Source organism: Synchiropus splendidus, chromosome 15 (genome assembly GCF_027744825.2).
Source record: "Synchiropus splendidus isolate RoL2022-P1 chromosome 15, RoL_Sspl_1.0, whole genome shotgun sequence".
NCBI classification, from domain to species: Eukaryota; Metazoa; Chordata; class Actinopteri; order Syngnathiformes; family Callionymidae; genus Synchiropus; species Synchiropus splendidus.
In genome coordinates this window covers 16,537,743-16,563,582 of record NC_071348.1, presented here as the reverse complement: position 1 = coordinate 16,563,582, position 25,840 = coordinate 16,537,743, and the positions used below count along the sequence as shown (strand labels likewise).

General features: G+C 41.4%; 2 long non-coding RNA genes across 2 annotated transcripts; both read left to right on the top strand.

The window, feature by feature from the left end:
• Positions 1-105: 105 nt before the first annotated feature.
• On the top strand, positions 106-647 carry LOC128746539 (uncharacterized). The gene is made up of 3 exons (XR_008412558.1): positions 106-214; positions 284-478; positions 545-647. It is a non-coding gene; the product is annotated as an uncharacterized LOC128746539 (long non-coding RNA).
• A 735-nt stretch (positions 648-1,382) lies between these two features.
• Positions 1,383-1,855, top strand: LOC128746541 (uncharacterized). Its single transcript, XR_008412560.1, has 3 exons — positions 1,383-1,502; positions 1,598-1,689; positions 1,768-1,855. It is a non-coding gene; the product is annotated as an uncharacterized LOC128746541 (long non-coding RNA).
• The last annotated feature ends 23,985 nt before the right edge of the window (positions 1,856-25,840 follow it).

The following is a 25,840-nucleotide window of genomic DNA, read 5'->3' as shown; positions in this document are numbered from 1 at the left end:
TAATATATGCCACCAATATTGTGTGTGTATATATATATATATATATATATATATATATATATATATATATATACACACACAACCTCTTTTAAATTATGTTCGTTTCCTATCTTCCCAGAGTGCATTTTGCCAGTAATGCATCCATGCTATGACTGCTGCTCTGGGCAAACAACCTTTTCTGCAGGAAAGCAAGTAATTCTGATTGGAATGAATGGTGAGTTCCTTGTGTATGAATTATATTTTCTATTTTCTGTTCGAAAATTTTGTTATGTACATATTTTAGGTCGATACAATGTGTCCCTCCCAACTGTCAGCTGCTCCTGTGGGAAAGCTTTGGATGTCGGTATTAGTGAGCTGATTGAAAGTGGCTACTGGCCAGCTACAGTCCATTTTGAGACGCTGTACACAGTGGATTTGTTCGCTACATACGAAGAGCTCAAGATTACTGCACCAGGAATGTAACGACAAGCTTTCGTTGGTATGCTTGAGCAGCGCACAAAACTCTTTGGTCGGGTTAGTACATCATTGGACTAATTGCCTGCAGAATTGAAAGAGTTTATGTGGCGACACCATACAAAAATCATTCCTGGAATGGTCGTACGCAAAATTTGAAGTTGAGAGGCTGTCTGAAGTCGATCAGTTTCGGTGCCCAGCCTGCACACCCTCAATGTTAGCTGTCTCAGTGGATGGGAACCGCAAGCTTTATCGCTTTAAGAGCCATTCAGGGTATGTATAAGTTGTTTCTACGGCATGCAATACATGGAACCTTGATAAAGGTCACCCCTGCTTTATGTCTTTTAGACCAAATGGCTTTTTCGAAGGTGTCTTCTTGGCCAACGACACCGAGGTGACCGCCTTCGTCAACCACATCAGGGCATCAACAGGACATGTAAAGTTTATTTAAATTTCACTGCACGCTTTGCTCTGTCTACATCTGTTTTTCTTCATCTTGAACAGAATCCTGGGAAAGGCAGGTGTGGTGGAAGCGAATGGGTGGCTGCACGAGAGTCCTCCAACAAGTCTGCGAGTAAAGTAGATGAGGAACGGGTCGAGGTTGCAGTGTGTCGTCATGGCATTTTGCTGAAGGGACTGAACATGTTCCGTGGGGAGATATTTGCCTATCCTTTATATCTCCAGAAACAGCTTGTTTCACACAATGTTCAGTTTTTTTGCTCTGATGTGGTATGCAAATATTGGCCATATTTGCAGAGGGTTGTTGGCCACTGTCCTGAGTTACAGGTCCTGTTGAACATGCAGCCCTTTCTCTCCATCATGCACGCTAAAGCACATTCATGGATGTGTGAGGTAATGATTGTCAGGGGCTTTAATTTCACATTATTTCTCTCCGTCCTCGTCCAAATGGTAACATGCATATTTCTTTCAGTTGGAATGGGGTGGACGGAACCAAGAGGGAGCAGGAACAACAATAGGGGAGGAAGTTGAACAGGTGAACAGTTTCCTTTCTTGAGCAGCCCTATGTTCCAAGTACATGTCAAAAGCTGGTAAGTACATTTTTTTTTTTTGTGTGAAAAAAAAGTTACAGCTAAAGTTGTACAAATCAACTAGTAACATAAACGTGTGTCCATTGTGCATTCAGCCCGCACAGACATCCTTACCATCCAGGCCATTGGCTGGAACAAGCGGAAGACAGAAAATCTTGACCGGACTTTGGCCAAACGACACATCAAGGTAAAGACCACACTTGTGTGTTTCATGGTGCATTAGACTAGTTGCAATTGTTTGTTAATCCAACACGGGTTTTCACAGACTGTGCAGAGGATTGCTGAAGCGTCTGAGGAGCTCAAGAAATTGGCTGGAGAGTTGTCTATTCAGGAAGACACTGTTCAGCAATGGGTGTCTGATGTCCAACAGTGGACTGCAGGTGAATACCTCAGTGTTTTATGTACAATTCTGACGTAAAATAAATATAAATTATTTTTTCTATATTCAATCAGAAGGACCATGCAGTCAAAATGAACTTGAAAAAACCATTGAAGGACTGTATCTCAGCATTAAGCAGCGGAAATATCAGCTGTATCGTCAGGCTGGTAAGAACAGAACGAAAGAAAACAAGTTTTTGATAATAATGTGTGACTGAGCACATATTCAGTATTTTCTGTTTAATATTCTAGATGGCAACAAGAGAAGACATCTGCTTAGAAAAAAGATTTCAGTGGAAAAGAGATCCTTAGAAGATGCCATCACAAAATACAATGCTGTTGTGCCAGAAACTGGCAAACTCCCTTCTCCCAACGAGCTCCTGGCTGAGGAAAACTATTCCTGGCCTTGGGAATGTAAGTACATCTAGGATGTGTTCAGTTGTCTTCATATCTATAGGCTATTTTTAATTACATTGTAAAGGCTTTAGATGAAGCAATTACAGGTTTGACCGAGGTTGCTGTGATTGGATCAGACAAGCTCCAGAGACAACTTCCTTTTTACTTTTGAAAACTGAAAGAGACACTCTTCTATATAATTCTGTCCCATGGGAGAAATTGCCTGGTGTCATTAGGAGGAGATGAGTATGCAGTGTAATAGAACCCACCTCTGAAAGTACACAGACACTGTGGGAAGTAGTTCACCACTATAAAAAATGTATATGATGATTTGCAGGTCATGGTGATATGTTTAAGAAAAAAAAGGTCTTCGACAAGGTAATGCTGCTGAACCGCCTGAAGGAAGAGGAGGTCATTGTTGTCCGTGAAGTCAAGCAGCACTGGGAGTACATGAGGAATATGGCTGGAAATATTGAAGAGATTTCCTCCCAGCTTTCAGAAGGGATCACTCAGCAAAGTACAGTTCTATTTGCTACTTGTACTGATATACTAGGTTAGTAGTCTAACTTATTGTAATGTCACTGTCAGGCGGCACAGATGCATTGACTGGGAGAGGACGTGAGGGGCTACTCTTGTCTGCTGAAGAGAAGACTGTCAGCAATTCAAGCTCAGCAGGGTGCAGCTCGCTCAACGTACCAACGTGTTTTTGGATCGCAAGCCTTGTCTCTCGATGATTCGTCCACTGGTGATGAAGAACCCCATGATAGCAGCTCCTCCACCGAAGATGAAGAACACTACGATTGTAGCTCCTCTTCTGAACTTTGACCTCCCTCATTAAAAAATTAGGAAAACTGTTGTAATTACCTGGCCTGCAGTATGAATGTGAAATGTTAAAATAAACTGTCCTGCAATTGACTCTTTTTCTGAGTTATGTACTATTACTATTTTGAAGTAGATGCTGATGCTTTTTATGTAAATTATGAATTATTAATTTGAGATTTGTTGGTAGGGCAGTGAAATACGGCTTTTCATGCAGCCTCAATAAAGTCAATTAACAGGCTATGTTCACTCACTTCACTGACTTTCTTTTGCCACTGAAATTGTCTGTACAATGCTTATGTATGTTATTCAATCATGTGCAAGTACACATAGGAACACACAGACTTGGTAAACCAAAGCAGTACGATGAATGAGACTGCTGTTTTGTTGCAGGAATAATGAGTCAAATGGTATGAGCAGGTGTTGCAATGCATTACCTTACTCATTTCTGAATGTTATTAGGGTTAGAATTAGGGGTTTCCATGGCCCCTGGCCACCTAAATGGGTAAGGTCATCAGTAAATGCTTCTCATCGAAGTTAGCTTAGAACAGGTAGAAATATCATAACCTGGATTACATCCTGAATACTGCTGACAAAGGCACTAAGAGTGCACAAGTCACAGATCCTACTTTTGAGTTAAAGGAAGAGTTCAATAATTTTAACCCGAGAAGACATCTTATTATTTATCATCTGGATGTGCCACCGTATCTTTCTGACTACTTCTGGATAGGAAGGGAAGTCATCTCATTTATCTCTGAGTTCATGTCTGAATGAAAAGGGCCAACAGGCTTCATGTATTTGTTAGGCCTCACTATGTTTGTTGAGCTTGTTGGCGCCCTTTTGATGGGAGGATCTGACAATTGCTGAGATGGGAATTCTCTTCTACTCTCCCCGACTTGGGAAGGCAACTGGGCATGGAGGGAAGGGGCAAAAAAAAACAATTAAACAATGAAAGACAAACACAGTAGCAAGTTTGGTGACAAATTGACATGAAACAATGGTCTATCAGTGTTACCAATGTTGGCTGGTTTGGAAACGGTGGCACAGAGGAAAAGACAGGAGGCAGAGCTGGAGGTAGCAGAGATGAAGATGCTGAGCTTCTCTCTGGGAGTGAGCAGGATGGATAGGATCAGAGGGGCAGCACATGTGCTCAGGTGTTTAGGAGACCAAGTCAGAGAGGCTAGATGGAGATGGTTTGGACATGTACAGAGGAGAGAGAGGGCCAGTACATTGGTAGGAAGATGTTGAGGTTGGAACTGCCAGGCAGAAGGTGGAGAGAAAGGCCACAGAGGAGATTGATGAAGGTGGTGAAGGAGGAGGTTTGTAGGTTTGAGAGAAGAGGAAGCAGAGGACAGGGGGAGATGGAGGAAGATGATCCACCAGTGAAGGGAGAAAACCAAAGAGAAAGAAGAAGAAGACGTAATCGCATATTGTATCTCTCTAATTTGGTTATATTTGTTAAGCTTTAAAACAACAGAAAGCCACACCAAAGAAGATAGCTGGAATATCTCCTTTGCATAGCACATACACAATTGACACACAAATTCCTTTCTCACCTATCTTTGAAATATGGTCCTTGATAACACTGGCACCTTCTCACTAAATGTAATTTTCACAAGTCTGACAATTTATCTATTGATCTTCCAGTCTTGAGGTTTTCAACCAATATAGAAGACAACATTTGCATCTTTCATAGGATGTGCCAAGGGTCAGGGCATTGGCTGTATCAGCCCATCAGACTCATTTGAAGATGATTATTGTATGAATGAATATTAAGACATTCATGTTTCAAGCTTAGTGTCAAATTATACTCATAATATTTAATATATTTGAAAAGACATAATACTTCATTTGCTCATGTGCAAAAAAACGCATGAGAACGAGCTATTGATGACAGAGAACCTATACAACGAGATTTAAAGCAAACATTCATTTGAGTGTGATTCCCTCGTTTAAGGTGTTGACACTATGCATTTTGAAAATGTAAAGGTATGTTACGTTTTAAGGTGATATGTCTTTTTTTTTTTTTTTTTTTAATTTTACATTTCGAACAGTAGAAATGAAGGAATTGTGGGTAAAAGCCCATCGTGTGCGCGCGTAGACTGCTGGGAGGAAGAAGTTTCAAGCGACGAACTTGCTCTAAATATTGAAAGGTAAGAAATTATCACGCAAGGGGTCATATATGGCGAAATATATGAAGTGTTTGCCATCATTTCGGGCAACCATCGCTTCCATGTTTGTAACTGTCAAATTCGCGGTTTACAGTGGATGCTGTAACCGCAATACTCCGCGGTAACATAAAGAAGAATAAACGTTATCATTGCAGTACTCTGCAAGTGATTGCTTACATTACATTATGGCTAAAAAACTTCATTTTCACCTGAAAGGGATTAGGTCTAATATATGTACGTGTGTGTGGCGAAAATGATATGTGGATCATACATGGTACAAATGTTTTGTTTTTTTCCAGTTCGAGATGCCACGGTGATCCACTAATAAGCACTGCAATAACTGCAATGTAGTTATTGCAGTAGCTTGCAAGACCTGCAAAATTTGCCAAGCAGAGCAACCCAGGCGACAGAGGCTGGCAAAACGACAAAAAAAAAAAGAGGTATGGTTGAAAAACCAAAAAAAAAACCAACACCGCCTCACGTGTGATGGACGAGTCACAAATGCTGGTATGTCTGACATCAGTAATTGCATTTTTCAAATTTATGGCATAACATGGCGATTTCATTTTTTTTCTGCTGGAAAAACTGCACACTTTGGGCCACAGAGCTGTGGTGTTTCTAGCTCGGCCAGGCAAGAAACCTGGCACTTGGTCCAGTCAGGTGGTCCACTCCAAGTGGCATCTGACTGACCATGCCAGCAAGTGCCTGGACCGGATGAAGGACCTATGTCTGGCGGTTATTAGAGGTAAGCTTGTTAATGTATTTGTATCTTCAGGCACATGTAATAATGGGCCGGATTCAGATCAGGCCATCATTCATTATTAGCCCTTTTTTTGACTTCATTAGTCACCAGCAACCTCTTTCCCTCATATAACTGCATATAAATGTTTTTATATATAGTGGAACAATACACCACATTAGCATCTGCTCCACAGTCTAACCACAGTTCTGTGGTGGGAGGATTGTTGGTCCCTGCAAAGCTTTCTGACCATTTTACCTTGTTGTCTCACTGTTATTTCCCTGCTCAGCCACATCTTTTCCACAGTGCCAGTAGCTGTAGAATGTTCCTCAGGGTAGACAAAAACAGCTGAAAGCAGCAAGATCATTTCTTATAACCTTCTCCAAAGTTGTGCTTTAGAATTATACACAATTTTAATTTATCTGAGAGCTTTTTTGATGTTGAACTCCGGAAAATAATTTTAACGTTTATGTGGTGTAAATCAGTCTTTTAAGGCTGAGTATCTCTGGAAGATTAGAAATTTCTGTGTACGTCCACAACCTCTGCTAGCCAGCCGTCAACCTCCTCCAAAAGAGCCTCCACAGGCCCTCTGAGTATGTAGTAATTAGATCTTTGAGACATGTCTGCAATCCAATTACCAGAATATCTGTTTTGGTTCATAAATTATTTGTAGACATTATAATATTTAGGTGAAAGATTTTTTATAGTTCAGGTTGCTATGACAAAGTCTGACATGTCAGAGATTAGCATGTTATGACATGGTTTATTTGCATGAGATGCGTCATTGGTTTTTGATCGTTAGTCTATTGGATTGTGGGAATTATTCTGTACAAACAGTTATATTTATCCTCAACAGGCTTAACTCCAAGAAAAAGCACCAGAAGGAAGACAGAAGATGGATCGAAAGGTTCTTCCATATTATACATCATACATTGCCTGGCAAAGATGTAAAAAGTGATGTTATAAAACCATAAGACTTGAAATACAAATATGAAATTAGACACAAAACAAAGAAATTAGAATTATGACCACACAAACTAAAAATTATTTTAATATCCCTACATCAAAGTGTTGCCATTCTTAAAGCCAATGCACACAGTCCACTGTTGCTGACATAAGTCTAGTGACTGCCTCTAAACATCAGAATCGGAATCAGAATCTAATTTATTGCCATGGTCAGTGGGGAGCCCACTGACTAGGAAAGTGCCTTGGAATAAAGTGCAACAAAAAACAAATAAAATAAAATAAATAGAATAACATTACAACAAGGCTGTTCATGAATTTAACAGTCTGACGGCCGAGGGAAAGAAGCTGTTCCTGTGACGGGAGGTTCTGGTCTGGATGGACCGTAGCCTCCTGCCAGAGTGAAGAGGAACAAACAGACTATGTCCAGGGTGAGAAGGGTCGGCTCTGATCCGACCTGCACGTCTCTGGGTCTTGGATACATACAGGTCATGAAGAGGTGGCAGGCTGCAACCGATCACCTTCTCAGCAGAACGTACGATGCGCTGCAGTCTGCTCTTGTCCCTGGAGGTGGCACTGTTGAACGAGACGGTGATAGAGGAGGTGAGGATGGACTGGATGATGGCCGTGTAGAACTCCACCAGCAACTTCGTCGGCAGTCGTAGTTTTCGTAGCTGCCTCAGAAAGAACATTCTCTGCTGGGCCTTCCTGATGAGGGACCTGATGGTTGGCTCCCATTTGAGGTCCTCAGTGATGGTGGTTCCCAGGAAGCAGAAGGAGTCCACAATAGGAATAGGTAAACCAGCCAACATGAGAGGGGACAGAGGAGCTGTTACTCTCCTGAAGTCTATGACCATCTCCACTGTCTTCTGAGCGTTGAGCCCCAGGTTGTTGTGGCTGCACCAGGACACCAGCCGCTCCACCTCCCTCCTGTAAGCCAACTCATCTCCATCTGAGATGAGCCCGATGATGGTGGTGTCGTCCGCAAACTTGATCAGCTTCACGGACTGGTGACTGGAGGTGCAGCAGTTAGTGTACAGGGAGAAGAGCCATGGAGAGAGAACACAGCCCTGAGGAGACCCAATGTTGAGGGTCCGAGTGTCAGAGACAGTCGTCCCCAGCCGCACACGCTGACTTCGACTGGTCAGGAAGTCTGTAATCCATCTGCAGAGGGAGTCAGGCACGTCCAGCTGGCGAAGCTTGTCTTCAAGCAGAGCTGGAAGAATTGTATTAAAGGCAGAGCTGAAGTCCACAAACAGGATCCTGGCATAGGTTCCTGGGCAGTCCAGATGCTCCAGAACAAAATGAAGGGCCTGGTTCACTGCATCGTCCACAGATCTGTTGGCTCTGTAGGCAAACTGCAATGAGTCCAGGTGAGAAGCAGTGATGGACTTCAGATGAGAGAGAACCAGGCGCTCAAAGGACTTCATGACCACAGACGTCAGTGCCACCGGTCTGTAGTCATTCAGTCCTGTGATCCTGGCCTTCTTGGGAACAGGGATGATAGTGGAGGACTTAAAGCAGGCAGGTACATGACAGGACACCAAGGAAGCATTGAAGATGTCCGTGAACACTGGAGCCAGCTCAGCAGCACAATGATTCAGGATGGCAGGGGAAACTCTGTCCGGACCTGCCGCCTTCCGAAGGTTCAGCCTCCTGAACTGAGTGCGCACGTCTTGCTCCATGATGTCAAGAGAAAGAGGGGGGAGGTGAGGGGGTGGCTCATCAAAAGTGACTGTGATCTTTGCTGTCTCAGTGACATCGTTCATCTTAGTTGTGTCACTAAGAGACAGCATAGTCCTTTGTTGTAAAGTGGAACATGGGGCTGGAGAGACCACAGAGGTGCTGGGGCAAAATGGCTGCTCAAAGCGACAATAAAAGTTGTTCAGGTCCTTTGCAAGAGTGAGGTTGTTCAGAGTGTGGGGGGCACGTGGCTTGTAGTTAGTGACCACCTTGAGCCCTGTCCACACCGCAGCCGAGTCATTGGCTGAGAACTGCTGCTTGAGTTTGTCAGAGTATGTGGCCTTAGCTTTCTTCAGCTCCCTCTGAAACCGATACTTCATCTCTTTGTAGCAGTTCCTGTCCCCACTCTTGCGAGCTGCCTCCTTCTCCCGTCTAATCTGGCTGAGTTTAGTTGTGAACCAAGGTTTGTCATTTGCATAACTCACCTTGGTGCGCGTTGGAACTATGCACTCTTCACAGTAGCTGATCCATGAAGTCACAGTGTCTGTAAATTCATCCAGATTATTGGTGGCAGCCCTGAACACCTCCCAGTCTGTGGTCTCCATGCAAGACTGCAGCTCCTCTTTAGCTTCACTTGTCCAGATCTTCATGCTCCTCACAACAGGCTTTGCCAGCTTCAGCTTCTGCTTGTATGTAGGAACAAGATGAACTATCAAGTGGTCAGAGAGTCCCAGTGCAGCTCGAGGGAGGGCGGTATAAGAGTTGCGGAGCGATGAGTAACAGTGATCCAGCACGCTCTGCTCTCTGGTGGGACATTTTACAACCTGCCTGTACCTGGGAAGCTCCTCACTCAGATTTGCCTTGTTGAAGTCACCAAGCACAATCACAGGAGAGTCTGGGAAAGTTTGCTCCACATGCAGGACCTGATCCGCGAGCGCACTCTGAGCCTCACGTACATCCGCGCTGGGCGGGATATACACGGCAGCCAGAATGAATGAATCGAACTCACGTGGGGAGTAAAACGGCTTACAGTTCACGATCAGACATTCCAGAGAGGGAGAGCAGTGCTGGAAGATCACCGTCACGTCCGTACACCAGCGATTGTTGATGTAGAAACACAGTCCTCCGCCTTTGGTTTTGCCGGTGAGCTCCGGAACCCGGTCCGCGCGGTGAAGCTGGAAACCCTCCAGATGAAGCGCAGTGTCCGGGATGAGATCGCTCAACCACGTCTCCGTGAAACACAAAACACAACACTTTCTAGTAGTTGCACATCAAATCGAAGCTGTTTGAAGTGTTTTTCCAAAGTTATCAACACTTTTATGTTTGGCGTTCCGGAATCGACCTTTTCTCAGGCTGAAAACACGATTTATGCATTCTGCCATAACTTTGCAGGGAAGCTTCAGAACATGAAATTTTCATATTCCACTATAGCAGAAAGGGTCATTCTAGCAGTTGCACATCAAATCTAAGCTGTCTGAAGTGTTTTTCCAAAGTTATCAACGTTTTTATGTTTGGCGTTCCTGAATCGACCTTATCTCAGGCTGAAAACGCGTTTTCTGCATTGTGCCATAACTTTGCAGGGAAGCTTCAGAACATGAAATTTTCAACTCCCACTACAGCAGAAACGGTCTTTGAAGTAGTTGCACGTCAAATCTAAGCTGTCTGAAGTGTTTTTCCAAAGTTATCAACATTTTTATATTCGGCAATCCAGAATCGACCTTATCTATGGCTGAAAACACGTTTTCTGCATTGTGATAAAACTTTGCAGGGAAGCTTCAGAACATGAAATTTTCACATCCCACTATAGCAGAAAGGGTCTTTCTAGTAATTGCACATCAAATCTAAGCTGTCTGAAGTGTTTTTCGAAAGGTATCAACATTTTTATGTTTGCCGTTTCGGAATCGACCTTATCTCAAGCTGAAAACGCGTTTTCTGCATTGTGCCATAACTTTGCAGGGAAGCTTCAGAACATGAAATTTTCACGTCCCACTATAGCAGAAAGGGGTCTTTCTAGTAGTTGCACATCAAATCTAAGCTGTCTGAAGTGTTTTTCCAAAGTTATCAACATTTTTATGTTTGGTGTTCCGGAATCAACCTTATCTCAAGCTGAAAACGCGTTTTCTGCATTGTGCCATAACTTTGCAGGGAAGCTTCCGAACATGAAATTTTAACCTCCCACTATAGCAGAAAAGGTCTTTCTAGTAGTTGCACATCAAATCTAAGCTGTCTGATGTGTTTTTCCAAAGTTGTCAACATTTTTATGTATGGCGTTCCGGAATCTACCTTATCTCAGGCTGAAAACGCGTTTTACGCATTGTGCCATAACTTTGCAAGGAAGCTTCAGAACATCAAATTTTCACCTCCCACTCTAGCAGACAGGGTCTTTCTCGTAGTTGCACATCAAGTCTAAGCTGTCTGAAGTGTTTTTCGAAAGTTATCAACATTTTTATGTTTGGCGTTCCGGAACCCACCTTATCTCAGGCTGAAAACAGGTTTTCTGCATTGTGACATAACTTTGCAGGGAAGCTTCAGAACATGAAATTTTCCGGTCCCACTATAGCAGAAAGGGTCTTTCTAGTAGTTGCACATCAAATCTAAGCTGTCTGAAGTGTTTTTCGAAAGTTATCAACATTTTTATGTTTGGCGTTCCGGAATCGACCTTATCTCAAGCTGAAAACGCGTTTTCTGCATTTTGCCATAACTTTGCAGGGAAGCTTCAGAACATGAAATGTTCACCTCCCACTATTGCAGAAAGGGTCTTTCTAGTAGTTGCACATCAATTCTAAGCTGTCTGAAGTGTTTTTCGAAAGTTATCAACATTTTTATGTTTGGCGTTCTGGAACCCACCTTATCTCAAGCTGAAAACGCGTTTTCTGCATTTTGCCATAACTTTTCAGGGAAGCTTCAGAACATGAAATTTTCACGTCCCACTATAGCAGAAAGGGTCTTTCTAGTAGTTGCACATCAAATCTAAGCTGTCTGAAGTGTTTTTAGAAAGTTATCAACATTTTTATGTTTGGCGTTCCGGAACCCACCTTATCTCAAGCTGAAAACGCGTTTTCTGCATTGTGCCATAACTTTGCAGGGAAGCTTCAGAACATGACATTTTCACGTCCCACTGTAGCAGAAAGGGTCTTTCTAGTAGTTGCACATCAAATCTGAGCTGTCTGAAGTGTTTTTCGAAAGTTATCAACATTTTTATGTTTGGCGTTCCGGAACCCACCTTATCTCAAGCTGAAAACGCGTTTTCTGCATTGTGCCATAACTTTGCAGCGAGGCTTCAGAGCATGAAATGTTCACCTCCCACTATAGCAGAAAGGGTCTTTCTAGTAGTTGCACATCAAATCTAAGCTGTCTGAAGTGTTTTTCGGAAGTTATCAACATTTTTATGTTTGGCGTTCCAGAATCGACCTAATCTCAGGCTGAAAACGCGTTGTCTGCATTGTGCCATAACTTTGCATGGAAGCTTCCGAACATGAAATTTTCACCTCCCACTATAGCAGAAAAGGTCTTTCTAGTAGTTGCACATCAAATCTAAGCCGTCTGAAGTGTTTTTCGAAAGTTATCAACATTTTTATGTTTGGCGTACCGGAACCCACCTTATCTCAGGCTGAAAACAGGTTTTCTGCATTGTGACATAACTTTGCAGGGAAGCTTCAGAACATGAAATTTTCCGGTCCCACTATAGCAGAAAGGGTCTTTCTAGTAGTTGCACATCAAATCTAAGCTGTCTGAAGTGTTTTTCCAAAGTTATCAACATTTTTATGTTTGGCGTTCCGGAATCAACCTTATCTCAAGCTGAAAACGCGTTTTCTGCATTGTGCCATAACTTTGCAGGGAAGCTTCCGAACATGAAATTTTAACCTCCCACTATAGCAGAAAAGGTCTTTCTAGTAGTTGCACATCAAATCTAAGCTGTCTGATGTGTTTTTCCAAAGTTGTCAACATTTTTATGTATGGCGTTCCGGAATCTACCTTATCTCAGGCTGAAAACGCGTTTTACGCATTGTGCCATAACTTTGCAAGGAAGCTTCAGAACATCAAATTTTCACCTCCCACTCTAGCAGACACGGTCTTTCTCGTAGTTGCACATCAAGTCTAAGCTGTCTGAAGTGTTTTTCGAAAGTTATCAACATTTTTATGTTTGGCGTTCCGGAACCCACCTTATCTCAGGCTGAAAACAGGTTTTCTGCATTGTGACATAACTTTGCAGGGAAGCTTCAGAACATGAAATTTTCCGGTCCCACTATAGCAGAAAGGGTCTTTCTAGTAGTTGCACATCAAATCTAAGCTGTCTGAAGTGTTTTTCGAAAGTTATCAACATTTTTATGTTTGGCGTTCCGGAATCGACCTTATCTCAAGCTGAAAACGCGTTTTCTGCATTTTGCCATAACTTTGCAGGGAAGCTTCAGAACATGAAATGTTCACCTCCCACTATTGCAGAAAGGGTCTTTCTAGTAGTTGCACATCAATTCTAAGCTGTCTGAAGTGTTTTTCGAAAGTTATCAACATTTTTATGTTTGGCGTTCTGGAACCCACCTTATCTCAAGCTGAAAACGCGTTTTCTGCATTTTGCCATAACTTTTCAGGGAAGCTTCAGAACATGAAATTTTCACGTCCCACTATAGCAGAAAGGGTCTTTCTAGTAGTTGCACATCAAATCTAAGCTGTCTGAAGTGTTTTTAGAAAGTTATCAACATTTTTATGTTTGGCGTTCCGGAACCCACCTTATCTCAAGCTGAAAACGCGTTTTCTGCATTGTGCCATAACTTTGCAGGGAAGCTTCAGAACATGACATTTTCACGTCCCACTGTAGCAGAAAGGGTCTTTCTAGTAGTTGCACATCAAATCTAAGCTGTCTGAAGTGTTTTTCGAAAGTTATCAACATTTTTATGTTTGGCGTTCCGGAACCCACCTTATCTCAAGCTGAAAACGCGTTTTCTGCATTGTGCCATAACTTTGCAGCGAGGCTTCAGAGCATGAAATGTTCACCTCCCACTATAGCAGAAAGGGTCTTTCTAGTAGTTGCACATCAAATCTAAGCTGTCTGAAGTGTTTTTCGGAAGTTATCAACATTTTTATGTTTGGCGTTCCAGAATCGACCTAATCTCAGGCTGAAAACGCGTTGTCTGCATTGTGCCATAACTTTGCATGGAAGCTTCCGAACATGAAATTTTCACCTCCCACTATAGCAGAAAAGGTCTTTCTAGTAGTTGCACATCAAATCTAAGCCGTCTGAAGTGTTTTTCGAAAGTTATCAACATTTTTATGTTTGGCGTACCGGAACCCACCTTATCTCAGGCTGAAAACAGGTTTTCTGCATTGTGACATAACTTTGCAGGGAAGCTTCAGAACATGAAATTTTCCGGTCCCACTATAGCAGAAAGGGTCTTTCTAGTAGTTGCACATCAAATCTAAGCTGTCTGAAGTGTTTTTCGAAAGTTATCAACATTTTTATGTTTGGCGTTCCGGAATCGACCTTATCTCATGATGAAAAATCGTTTACTGCATTGTCCCATAACTTTGCAGGGAAGATTCAGAACATGAAATTTCCACGTCCCACTATAGCAGAAAGGGTCTTTCTAGTATTTGCACATCAAATCTAAGCTGTCTGAAGTGTTTTTCGAAAGTTATCAACATTTTTATGTTTGGCGTTCCGGAACCCACCTTATCTCAAGCTGAAAACGCGTTTTCTGCATTGTGCCATAACTTTGCAGGGAAGATTCAGAACATGAAATTTCCACGTCCCACTATAGCAGAAAGGGTCTTTCTAGTATTTGCACATCAAATCTAAGCTGTCTGAAGTGTTTTTCGAAAGTTATCAACATTTTTATGTTTGGCGTTCCGGAACCCACCTTATCTCAAGCTGAAAACGCGTTTTCTGCATTGTGCCATAACTTTGCAGGGAAGCTTCAGAAAATGAAATTTTCACCTCCCACTATAGCAGAAAGGGTTTTTCTAGTAGTTGCACATCAAATCTAAGCTGTCTGAAGTGTTTTTCCAAAGTTATCAACATTTTTATGTTTGGCGTTCCGGAATCAACCTTATCTCAGGCTGAAAACGCATTTTCTGCATTGTGCCATAACTTTGCAAGGAAGCTTCAGAACATGAAAATTTCACCTCCCACTATACCAGAAAGGGTCTTTCGAGTAGTTACACATCAAATCTAAGCTGTCTGAAGTGTTTTTCAAAAGTTATCAACATTTTTATGTTTGGCGTTCCAGAATCAACCTTATCTCAGGCTGAAAACGCGTTTTCTGCATTGTGCCATAACTTTGCAGGGAAGCTTCAGAACATGAAATGTTCACCTCCCACTCTAGCAGAAAGGGTCTTTCTAGTAGTTGCACATCAAATGCTAGCTGTCTGAAGTGTTTTTCCAAAGTTATGAACATTTTTATGTTTGGCGTTCCGGAATCAACCTTATCTCATACTGAAAAGGCGTTTTCTGCATTGTGCCATAACTTTGCAGGGAAGCTTCAGAACATGAAATTTGCACGTCCCACTATAGCAGAAAGGGTCTTTCTAGTAGTTGCACATCAAATCTAAGCTGTCTGAAGTGTTTTTCGAAAGTTATCAACATTTTTATGTTTGAAGATCCGGAACCCACCTTATCTCAAGCTGAAAACGCGTTTTCTGCATTGTGCCACAACTTTGCAGGGAGGCTTCAGAACATGAAATGTTCACCTCCCACTATAGCAGAAAGGGTCATTCTCGTAGTTCCACATCAAATCTAAGCTGTCTGAAGTGTTTTTCGGGAGTTATGAACATTTTTATGTTTGGCGTTCCGCAATCGACCTTATCTCAGGCTGAAAACGCGTTTCCAGCATTGTGGCATAACTTTGCAGGGAATCTTCAGAACATGAAATCTTCACATCCCACTATAGCAGAAAGGGTCTTTCTAGTAGTTGCACATCAAATCAAAGCTGTTTGAAGTGTTTTTCCAAAGTTATCAACATTTTTATGTTTGGCGTTCCGGAATCTACCTTATCTCAGGCTGAAAACGCGTTTTACGCATTGTGCCATAACTTTGCAAGGAAGCTTCAGAACATCAAATTTTCACCTCCCACTCTAGCAGACATGGTCTTTCTCGTAGTTGCACATCAAATCTAAGCTGTCTGAAGTGTTTTTCGAAAGTTATCAACATTTTTATGTTTGGCGTTCCGGAACCCACCTTATCTCAGGCTGAAAACAGGTTTTCTGCATTGTGACATAACTTTGCAGGGAAGCTTCAGAACATGAAATTTTCCGGTCCCACTATAGCAGAAAGGGTCTTTCTAGTGGTTGCACATCAAATCTAAGCTGTCTGAAGTGTTTTTCGAAAGTTATCAACATTTTTATGTTTGGCGTTCCGGAATCGACCTTATCTCAAGCTGAAAACGCGTTTTCTGCATTGTGCCATAACTTTGCAGGGAAGCTTCAGAACATGAAATGTTCACCTCCCACTATTGCAGAAAGGGTCTTTCTAGTAGTTGCACATCAAATCTAAGCTGTCTGAAGTGTTGTTCCAAAGTGATCAACATTTTTACGTTTGGCGTTCTGGAACCCACCTTATCTCAAGCTGAAAACGCGTTTTCTGCATTGTGCCATAACTTTTCAGGGAAGCTTCAGAACATGAAATTTTCACGTCCCACTGTAGCAGAAAGGGTCTTTCTAGTAGTTGCACATCAAATCTAAGCTGTCTGAAGTGTTTTTCGAAAGTTATCAACATTTTTATGTTTGGCGTTCCGGAACCCACCTTATCTCAAGCTGAAAACGCGTTTTCTGCATTGTGCCATAACTTTGCAGCGAGGCTTCAGAGCATGAAATGTTCACCTCCCACTATAGCAGAAAGGGTCTTTCTAGTAGTTGCACATCAAATCTAAGCTGTCTGAAGTGTTTTTCGGAAGTTATCAACATTTTTATGTTTGGCGTTCCAGAATCGACCTTATCTCAGGCTGAAAACGCGTTGTCTGCATTGTGCCATAACTTTGCATGGAAGCTTCCGAACATGAAATTTTAACCTCCCACTATAGCAGAAAAGGTCTTTCTAGTAGTTGCACATCAAATCTAAGCTGTCTGATGTGTTTTTCCAAAGTTGTCAACATTTTTATGTATGGCGTTCCGGAATCTACCTTATCTCAGGCTGAAAACGCGTTTTACGCATTGTGCCATAACTTTGCAAGGAAGCTTCAGAACATCAAATTTTCACCTCCCACTCTAGCAGACAGGGTCTTTCTCGTAGTTGCACATCAAATCTAAGCTGTCTGAAGTGTTTTTCGAAAGTTATCAACATTTTTATGTTTGGCGTTCCGGAACCCACCTTATCTCAGGCTGAAAACAGGTTTTCTGCATTGTGACATAACTTTGCAGGGAAGCTTCAGAACATTAAATTTTCCGGTCCCACTATAGCAGAAAGGGTCTTTCTAGTAGTTGCACATCAAATCTAAGCTGTCTGAAGTGTTTTTCGAAAGTTATCAACATTTTTATGTTTGGCGTTCCGGAACCCACCTTATCTCAAGCTGAAAACGCGTTTTCTGCATTGTGCCATAACTTTGCAGGGAAGCTTCAGAACATGAAATGTTCACCTCCCACTATTGCAGAAAGGGTCTTTCTAGTAGTTGCACATCAAATCTAAGCTGTCTGAAGTGTTTTTCCAAAGATATCAACATTTTTATGTTTGGCGTTCCGGAATCGACCTTATCTCAGGCTGAAAACGCGTTTTACGCATTGTGCCATAACTTTGCAGGGAAGCTTCAGAAAATGAAATTTTCACCTCCCACTATTGCAGAAAGGGTCTTTCTAGTAGTTGCACATCAAATCTAAGCTGTCTGAAGTGTTTTTCCAATGTTATCAACATTTTTATGTTTGGCGTTCCGGAACCCACCTTATCTCAGGCTGAAAACGCGTTTTCGGCATTGTGCCATAACTTTGCAGGGAAGCTTCAGAACATGAAATTTTCACGTCCCACTATAGCAGAAAGGGTCTTTCTAGTAGTTGCACATCAAATCTAAGCTGTCTGATGTGTTTTTCCAAAGTTGTCAACATTTTTATGTATGGCGTTCCGGAATCTACCTTATCTCAGGCTGAAAACGCGTTTTACGCATTGTGCCATAACTTTGCAAGGAAGCTTCAGAACATCAAATTTTCACCTCCCACTCTAGCAGACATGGTCTTTCTCGTAGTTGCACATCAAATCTAAGCTGTCTGAAGTGTTTTTCCAAAGTTATCAACATTTTTATGTTTAGCGTTCCGGAACCCACCTTATCTCAGGCTGAAAACAGGTTTTCTGCATTGTGACATAACTTTGCAGGGAAGCTTCAGAACATGAAATTTTCCGGTCCCACTATAGCAGAAAGGGTCTTTCTAGTAGTTGCACATCAAATCTAAGCTGTCTGAAGTGTTTTTCCAAAGTTATCAACATTTTTATGTTTGGCGTTCCGGAATCGACCTTATCTCAAGCTGAAAACGCGTTTTCTGCATTGTGCCATAACTTTGCAGGGAAGCTTCAGAACATGAAATGTTCACCTCCCACTATTGCAGAAAGGGTCTTTCTAGTAGTTGCACATCAATTCTAAGCTGTCTGAAGTGTTTTTCGAAAGTTATCAACATTTTTATGTTTGGCGTTCCGGAATCGACCTTATCTCCGGCTGAAAACGCATTTTCTGCATTGTGCCATAACTTTGCAAGGAAGCTTCAGAACATGAAAATTTCACCTCCCACTATACCAGAAAGCGTCTTTCTAGTAGTTACACATCAAATCTAAGCTGTCTGAAGTGTTTTTCAAAAGTAATCAACAATTTTATGTTTGGCGTTCCAGAATCAACCTTATCTCAGGCTGAAAATGCATTTTCTGCATTGTGCCATAACTTTGCAAGGAAGCTTCAGAACATGAAATTTTCACCTCCCACTCTACCTGAAAGGGTCTTTCTAGTAGTTACACATGAAATCTAAGCAGTTTGATGTGTTTTTCCAAAGTTATCAACATTTTTATGTTTGGCGTTCCGGAATCGACCTTATCTCAGGCTGAAAACGCGTTTTACGCATTGTGCCATAACTTTGCAGGGAAGCTTAAGAAAATGAAAATTTCACCTCCCACTATAGCAGAAAGGGTCTTTCTAGTAGTTGCACATCAAATCTAAGCTGTCTGAAGTGTTTTTCGAAAGTTATCAACATTTTTATGTTTGGCGTTCCGGAACCCACCTTATCTCAAGCTGAAAACGCGTATTCTGCATTGTGCCATAACTTTGCAGGGAAGCTTCAGAACATGAAATGTTCACCTCCCACACTAGCAGAAAGGGTCTTTCTAGTAGTTGCACATCAAATGCTAGCTGTCTGAAGTGTTTTTCCAAAGTTATGAACATTTTTATGTTTGGCGTTCCGGAATCAACCTTATCTCATACTGAAAAGGCGTTTTCTGCATTGTGCCATAACTTTGCAGGGAAGCTTCAGAACATGAAATTTTCACGTCCCACTATACCAGAAAGGGTCTTTCTAGTAGTTGCACATCAAATCTAAGCTGTCTGAAGTGTTTTTCGAAAGTTATCAACATTTTTATGTTTGAAGTTCCGGAACCCACCTTATCTCAAGCTGAAAACGCGTTTTACGCATTGTGCCATAACTTTGCAAGGAAGCTTCAAAACATCAAATTTTCACCTCCCACTCTAGCAGACAGGGTCTTTCTCGTAGTTGCACATCAAATCTAAGCTGTCTGAAGTGTTTTTCGAAAGTTATCAACATTTTTATGTTTGGCGTTCCGGAATCGACCTTATCTCAAGCTGAAAACGCGTTTTCTGCATTGTGCCATAACTTTGCAGGGAAGCTTCAGAACATGAAATGTTCACCTCCCACTATTGCAGAAAGGGTCTTTCTAGTAGTTGCACATCAGTTCTAAGCTGTCTGAAGAGTTTTTCGAAAGTTATCAACATTTTTATGTTTGGCGTTCCGCAATCGACCTTATCTCATGATGAAAAATCGTTTTCTGCATTGTCCCATAACTTTGCAGGGAAGATTCAGAACATGAAATTTTCACGTCCCACTATAGCAGAAAGGGTCTTTCTAGTATTTGCACATCAAATCTAAGCTGTCTGAAGTGTTTTTCGAAAGTTATCAACATTTTTATGTTTGGCGTTCCGGAACCCACCTTATCTCAAGCTGAAAACGCGTTTTCTGCATTGTGCCATAACTTTGCAAGGAAGCTTCAGAACATGAAATGTTCACCTCCCACTATAGCAGAAAGGGTCTTTCTAGTAGTTGCACATCAAATCTAAGATGTCTGAAGTGTTTTCCAAAAGTTATCAACATTTTTATGTTTGGCGTTCCGGAATCGACCTTATCTCAGGAAGAAAACGCTTTTTACGCTTTGTGCCATAACTTTGCAGGGAAGCTTCAGAAAATGAAATTTTCACCTCCCACTATAGCAGAAAGGGTTTTTCTAGTAGTTGCACATCAAATCTAAGCTGTCTGAAGTGTTTTTCCAAAGTTATCAACATTTTTATGTTTGGCGTTCCGGAATCAACCTTATCTCAGGCTGAAAACGCATTTTCTGCATTGTGACATAACTTTGCAAGGAAGCTTCAGAACATGAAAATTTCACCTCCCACTATACCAGAAAGGGTCTTTCTAGTAGTTACACATCAAATCTAAGCTGTCTGAATTGTTTTTCCAAAATTATCAACATTTTTATGTTTGGCGTTCCGGAATCAACCTTATCTCAGGCTGAAAACGCATTTTCTGCATTGTGCCATAACGTTGCAAGGAAGCTTCAGAACATGAAATTTTCACCTCCCACTATACCTGAAAGGGTCTTTCTAGTAGTTGCACATGAAATCTAAGCTGTCTGAGGTGTTTTTCGAAAGTTATCAACATTTTTATGTTTTGCGTTCCGGAACCCACCTTATCTCAAGCTGAAAACGCGTTTTCTGCATTGTGCCATAACTTTGCAGGGAGGCTTCAGAACTTGAAATGTTCACCTTCCACTATAGCAGAAAGGGTCTTTCTAGTACTTGTACATCAAATCCTAGCTGTCTGAAGTGTTTTTCCGAAGTTATGAACATTTTTATGTTTGGCGTTCCGGAATTGACCTTATGTGAGGCTGAAAACGCGTTTTCTGCATTGTGACATAACTTTGCAGGGAAGCTTCAGAACATGAACTTTTAACCTCCCACTATAGCAGAAAGGGTCTTTCTAGTAGTTGCACATCAAATCTAAGCTGTCTGAAGTGTTTTTCCAGAATTATGAACATTTTTATGTTTGGCGTTGCGGAATCGACCTTATCACAGGCTGAAAACGCGTTTTACGCATTGTGCCATAACTTTGGTGCGAAGCTTCAGATCATCGAATATTTACCACCCACTATATCAGAAAGGGTCTTTCTAGTAGTTGCACATCAAATCTAAGCTGTTTGAAGTGTTTTTCCAAAGTTATCAACATTTTTATGTTTGGCGTTCCGGAATCAACCTTATCTCAGGCTGAAAACGCGTTTTACGCATTGTGCCATAACTTTGCAGGAAAGCTTCAGAACATGAAATTTTCACCTCCCACTATAGCAGAAATGGTCTTTCTAGTACTTGCACATCAAATCTAAGCTGTCTGAAGTGTTTTTCCGAAGTTATTAACATTTTTATGTTTGGCGTTCCGGAATTGACCTTATGTGAGGCTGAAAACCCGTTTTCTGCATTGTGACATAACTTTGCAGGGAAGCTTCAGAACATGAAATTTTCACCTCCCACGATAGCAGAAAGGGTCTTTCTAGTAGTTGCACATCAAATCGAAGCTGTTTGAATTGTTTTTCCAAAGTTATCAACATTTTTATGTTTGGTGTTCTGGTACCCACCTTATCTCAGGCTGAAAACGCGTTTTCTGCATTGTGCCATAACTTTGCAGGGAAGCTTCAGAACATGAAATTTCTACATCCCACTATAGCAGAAAGGGTCTTTCTAGTAGTTGCACATCAAATCTAAGCTGTTTGAAGTGTTTTTCCAAAGTAATCAACATTTTTAAGTTTGGCGTTCCGGAATCAACCTTATCTGAGGCTGAAAACGCGTTTTACGCATTGTGCCATAACTTTGCAGGAAAGCTTCAAAACATGAAATTTTCAACTCCCACTATAGCGGAAAGGCTCTTTCTAGTAGTTGCACATCAAATCTAAGCTGTCTGAAGTGTTTTTCCAGAATTATGAACATGTTTATGTTTGGCGTTCCGGAATCGACCTTATCTCAGACTGAAAACGCATTTTACGCATTACACCATAACTTTGGAGGGAAGCTTCAGAACATCGAATTTTCAATACCCACTATATCAGAAAGGGTCTTTCTAGTAGTTGCACATCAAATCTAAGCAGTCTGAAGTGTTTTTCCAAAGTCATCAACATTTTTATGTTTGGCGTACCGGAATCGACCTTATCTCAGGCTGAAAACGTGTTTTACGCATTGTGCCTTAAATTTGCATAAAGCTTCAGAACATGAAATTTTCACCTCCCACTATAGCAGAAAGGGTCTTTCTAGTAGTTGCACATTAAATCTAAGCTGTCAGAAGTGTTATTCCAAAGTAATCAACATTTTTACGTTTGGCGTTTTGGAAACCACCTTATCTGAGGCTGAAAACGCGTTTTACGCATTGTGCCATAACTTTGCAGGAAAGCTTCAAAACATGAAATTTTCAACTCCCACTATAGCGGAAAGGCTCTTTCTAGTAGTTGCACATCAAATCTAAGCTGTCTTAAAAGTTTTTCCAAAGTTATCAATATTTTTATGTTTGGCGTTCCGGAATCGACCTTCTCTCAGGCTGAAAACGTGTTTCCTGCATTGTGGCATAACTTTGCAGGGAAGCTTCAGAACATCGAATTTTCACCTCCCACTATAGCAGAAAGGGTCTTTCTGGTAGTTGCACATCAAATCTAAGCTGTCTGTAGAGTTTTTCCTGAGTTATCAACATTTTTATGTTTGGCGTTCCGGAATCGACCTTATCTCAGGCTGAAAACGCGTTTTCTGCATTGTGCCATAACTTTGCAGGGAAGCTTTAGAAAATGAAATTTTCACGTCCCACTAGAGCAGAAAGGGTATTTCTAGTAGTTGCACATCAAATCTAAGCTGTCTGAAGTGTTTTTCGAAAGTTATCAACATTTTTATGTTTGGCGTTCCGGAATCGACCTTCTAACTGGATGAAAAATCATTTTCTGCATTGTCCCACAACTTTGCAGGGAAGTTTCAGAACATAAAATTTTCACCTCCCACTATAGCAGAAAGGGTCTTTCTCGTACTTGCACATCAAATCTAAGCTGTCTGAAGTGTTTTTCGAAGGTTTTCAACATTTTTATGTTTGGCGTTCGGGAACCCGCCTTATCTCAGGCTGTAAACGCGTTTTCTGCAATGTGCCATAACTTTGCAGGGAAGCTTCAGAACATGAAATTTTCAACTTCCACTATAGCAGAAAGGCTCTTTCCAGCAGTTGCACATCAAATCTAAGCTGTCTGAAGTGTTTTTCCAAAGTTATCAACATTTTTATGTTTGGCGTTCCGGAACCCACCTTATCTCAGGCTGTAAACGCGTTTTCTGCATTGTGCCATAACTTTGGAGGGAAGCTTCAGAACATGAAATTTTAACCTGCCACTATTGCAGAAAGGGTCTTTCTAGTAGTTGCACAACAAATCTAAGCTGTCTGATGTGCTTTTCGAAAGTTATCAACATTTTTTTGTTTGGCGTTCCGGAACTCTCCTTATCTCACGCTTAAAACGTGTTTTCTGCATTGTGCCATAACTTTGCAGGGAAGCTTTAGAACATGAAATATTCACTTGCCGCTATAGTAGAAAGGGTCTTTCTAGTAGTTGCACATCAAATCTAAGCTGTCTGAAGTGTTTTTCGAAAGTTATCAACATTTTTATGTTTGGCGTTCCGGAATCGACCTTATCTCAGGATGAAAACGCGCTTTCTGCATTGTGCCAAAACTTTTCAGGGAAGCTTCAGAATATGAAATTTTCACGTCCCACTATAGCAGAAAGGGTATTTCTAGTAGTTGCACATCAAATCAAAGCTGTCTGTAGAGTTTTTCCTGAGTTATCACCATTTTTATGTTTGGCGTTCCAGAAACAACCTTGTCTCAGGCTGAAAACGCGTTTTACGCAATTTGCCATAACTTTGCAGGAAAGCCTCAGAACATGAAATTTTCACCTCCCACTATAGCAGAAAGGGTCTTCCTCGTAGTTGCACATCAAATCTAAGCTGTCTGAAGTGTTTTTCCAAAGTTATCAACATTTTTATGTTTGGCGTTCTGGAACCCACCTTATCTCAGGCTGAAAACGCGTTTTCTGCATTGTGCCATAACTTTGCAGGGAGACTTCAGAACATGAAATTTTCTCCTCCCACTATATCAGAAAGGGTATTTCTAGTAGTTGCACATCAAATCTAAGTTGTCTGAAGTGTTTTTCCAAAGTTATCAACATTCTTATGTTTGGCGTTCCGGAGCCCACCTTATCTCCGGCTGAAAACGCGTTTTACGCATTGTGCCATAACTTTGCATAAAGCTTCAGAACATGAAATTTTCACCTCCCACTATAGCAGAAAGGGTCTGTCTTGTAGTTGCACATCAAACCTCAGCTGTCTGAAGTGTTTTTCCAAAGTTATCAACATTTTTATGTTTGGCGTTCTGGAACCCACCTAATCTCAGGCTGAAAACGCGTTTTCTGCATTGTGCCATAACTTTTCAGGGAAGCTTCAGAACATGAAATGTTCGCCTCCCACTATAGCAAATAGGGTCTTTCTAGTAGTTGCACATCAAATCTAAGCTGTCTGAAGTGTTTTTCCAAAGTTATCAACATTGTTATATTTGGCGTACCGGAATCTATCTTATCTCAGGCTGAAGACGTGTTTTCTGCATTGTGCCATAACTTTGCAGGCAAGATTCAGAACATGAAATTTTCACATCCCACAATAGCAGAAATGGTCTTTCTAGGAGTTGCACATTGAATCTAAGCTGTCTGAAGTGTTTATCCAAAGTTATCAACATTTTTATGTTTGGCGTTCCGGAATCGACCTTATCTCAGGCTGAAAACGCGTTTCCTGCATTGTGGCATAACTTTGCAGGGATGCTTCAGAACATGAAATTTTCACCTCCCATTGTAGCAGAAAGGGTCTTTCTAGTAGTTGCACATCAAATCTAAGCTGTCTGAAGTGTTTTTCCAAAGTTATCAACATTTTTATGTTTGGCGTTCTGGAACCCACCTAATCTCAGGCTGAAAACGCGTTTTCTGCATTGTGCCATAACTTTTCAGGGAAGCTTCAGAACATGAAATGTTCGCCTCCCACTATAGCAGATAGGGTCTTTCTAGTAGTTGCACATCAAATCTAAGCTGTCTGAAGTGTTTTTCCAAAGTTATCAACATTGTTATATTTGGTGTTCTGGAACCCACCTTATCTCAGGCTGAAAACGCATTGTCTGCATTGTGCCATAACTTTGCAGGGAAGCTTCAGAACATGAAATTTTCACCTCCCATTGTAGCAGAAAGGGTCTTTCTAGTAGTTGCACATCAAATCTAAGCTGTTTGAAGTGTTTTTCCAAAGTTAACACCATTTATATGTTTGGCGTTCTGAAATCAACCTCATCTCAGGCTGAAAACGCGTTTTACGCATTGTGCCATAACTTTGCAGGAAAGCTTCAGAACATGAAATTTTCACATGCCACTATAGCAGAAAGTGGCGTTCTAGTAGTTGCACATCAAATCTAAGCTGTCTGAAGTGTTTTTCCAAAGTTATCTACATTTTTATGTTTGGCGTTCTGGAACCCACCTTATCTCAGGCTGAAAACGCGTTTTCTGCATTGTGCCATAACTTTGCAAGGAGACTTCAGAACATGAAATTTTCTCCTCCCACTATGTCAGAAAGGGTATTTCTAGTAGTTGCACATCAAATCTATGCTGTCTGTAGAGTTTTTCCTGAGTTATCAACATTTTTATGTTTGGCGTTCTGAAATCAACCTCATCTCAGGCTGAAAACGCGTTTTACGCATTGTGCCATAACTTTGCAGGGAAACTTCAGAACATGATATTTTCACCTCCCACTATAGCAGAAAGGGTCTTTCTAGTAGTTGCACATCAAATCTAAGCTGTCTGATGTGTTGTTCCAAAGTTTTCAACATTTTTATGTTTGGCGTTCCGGAACGCTCCTTATCTCACGCTTAAAACGCGTTTTCTGCATTGTGCCATAACTTTGCAGGGAAGC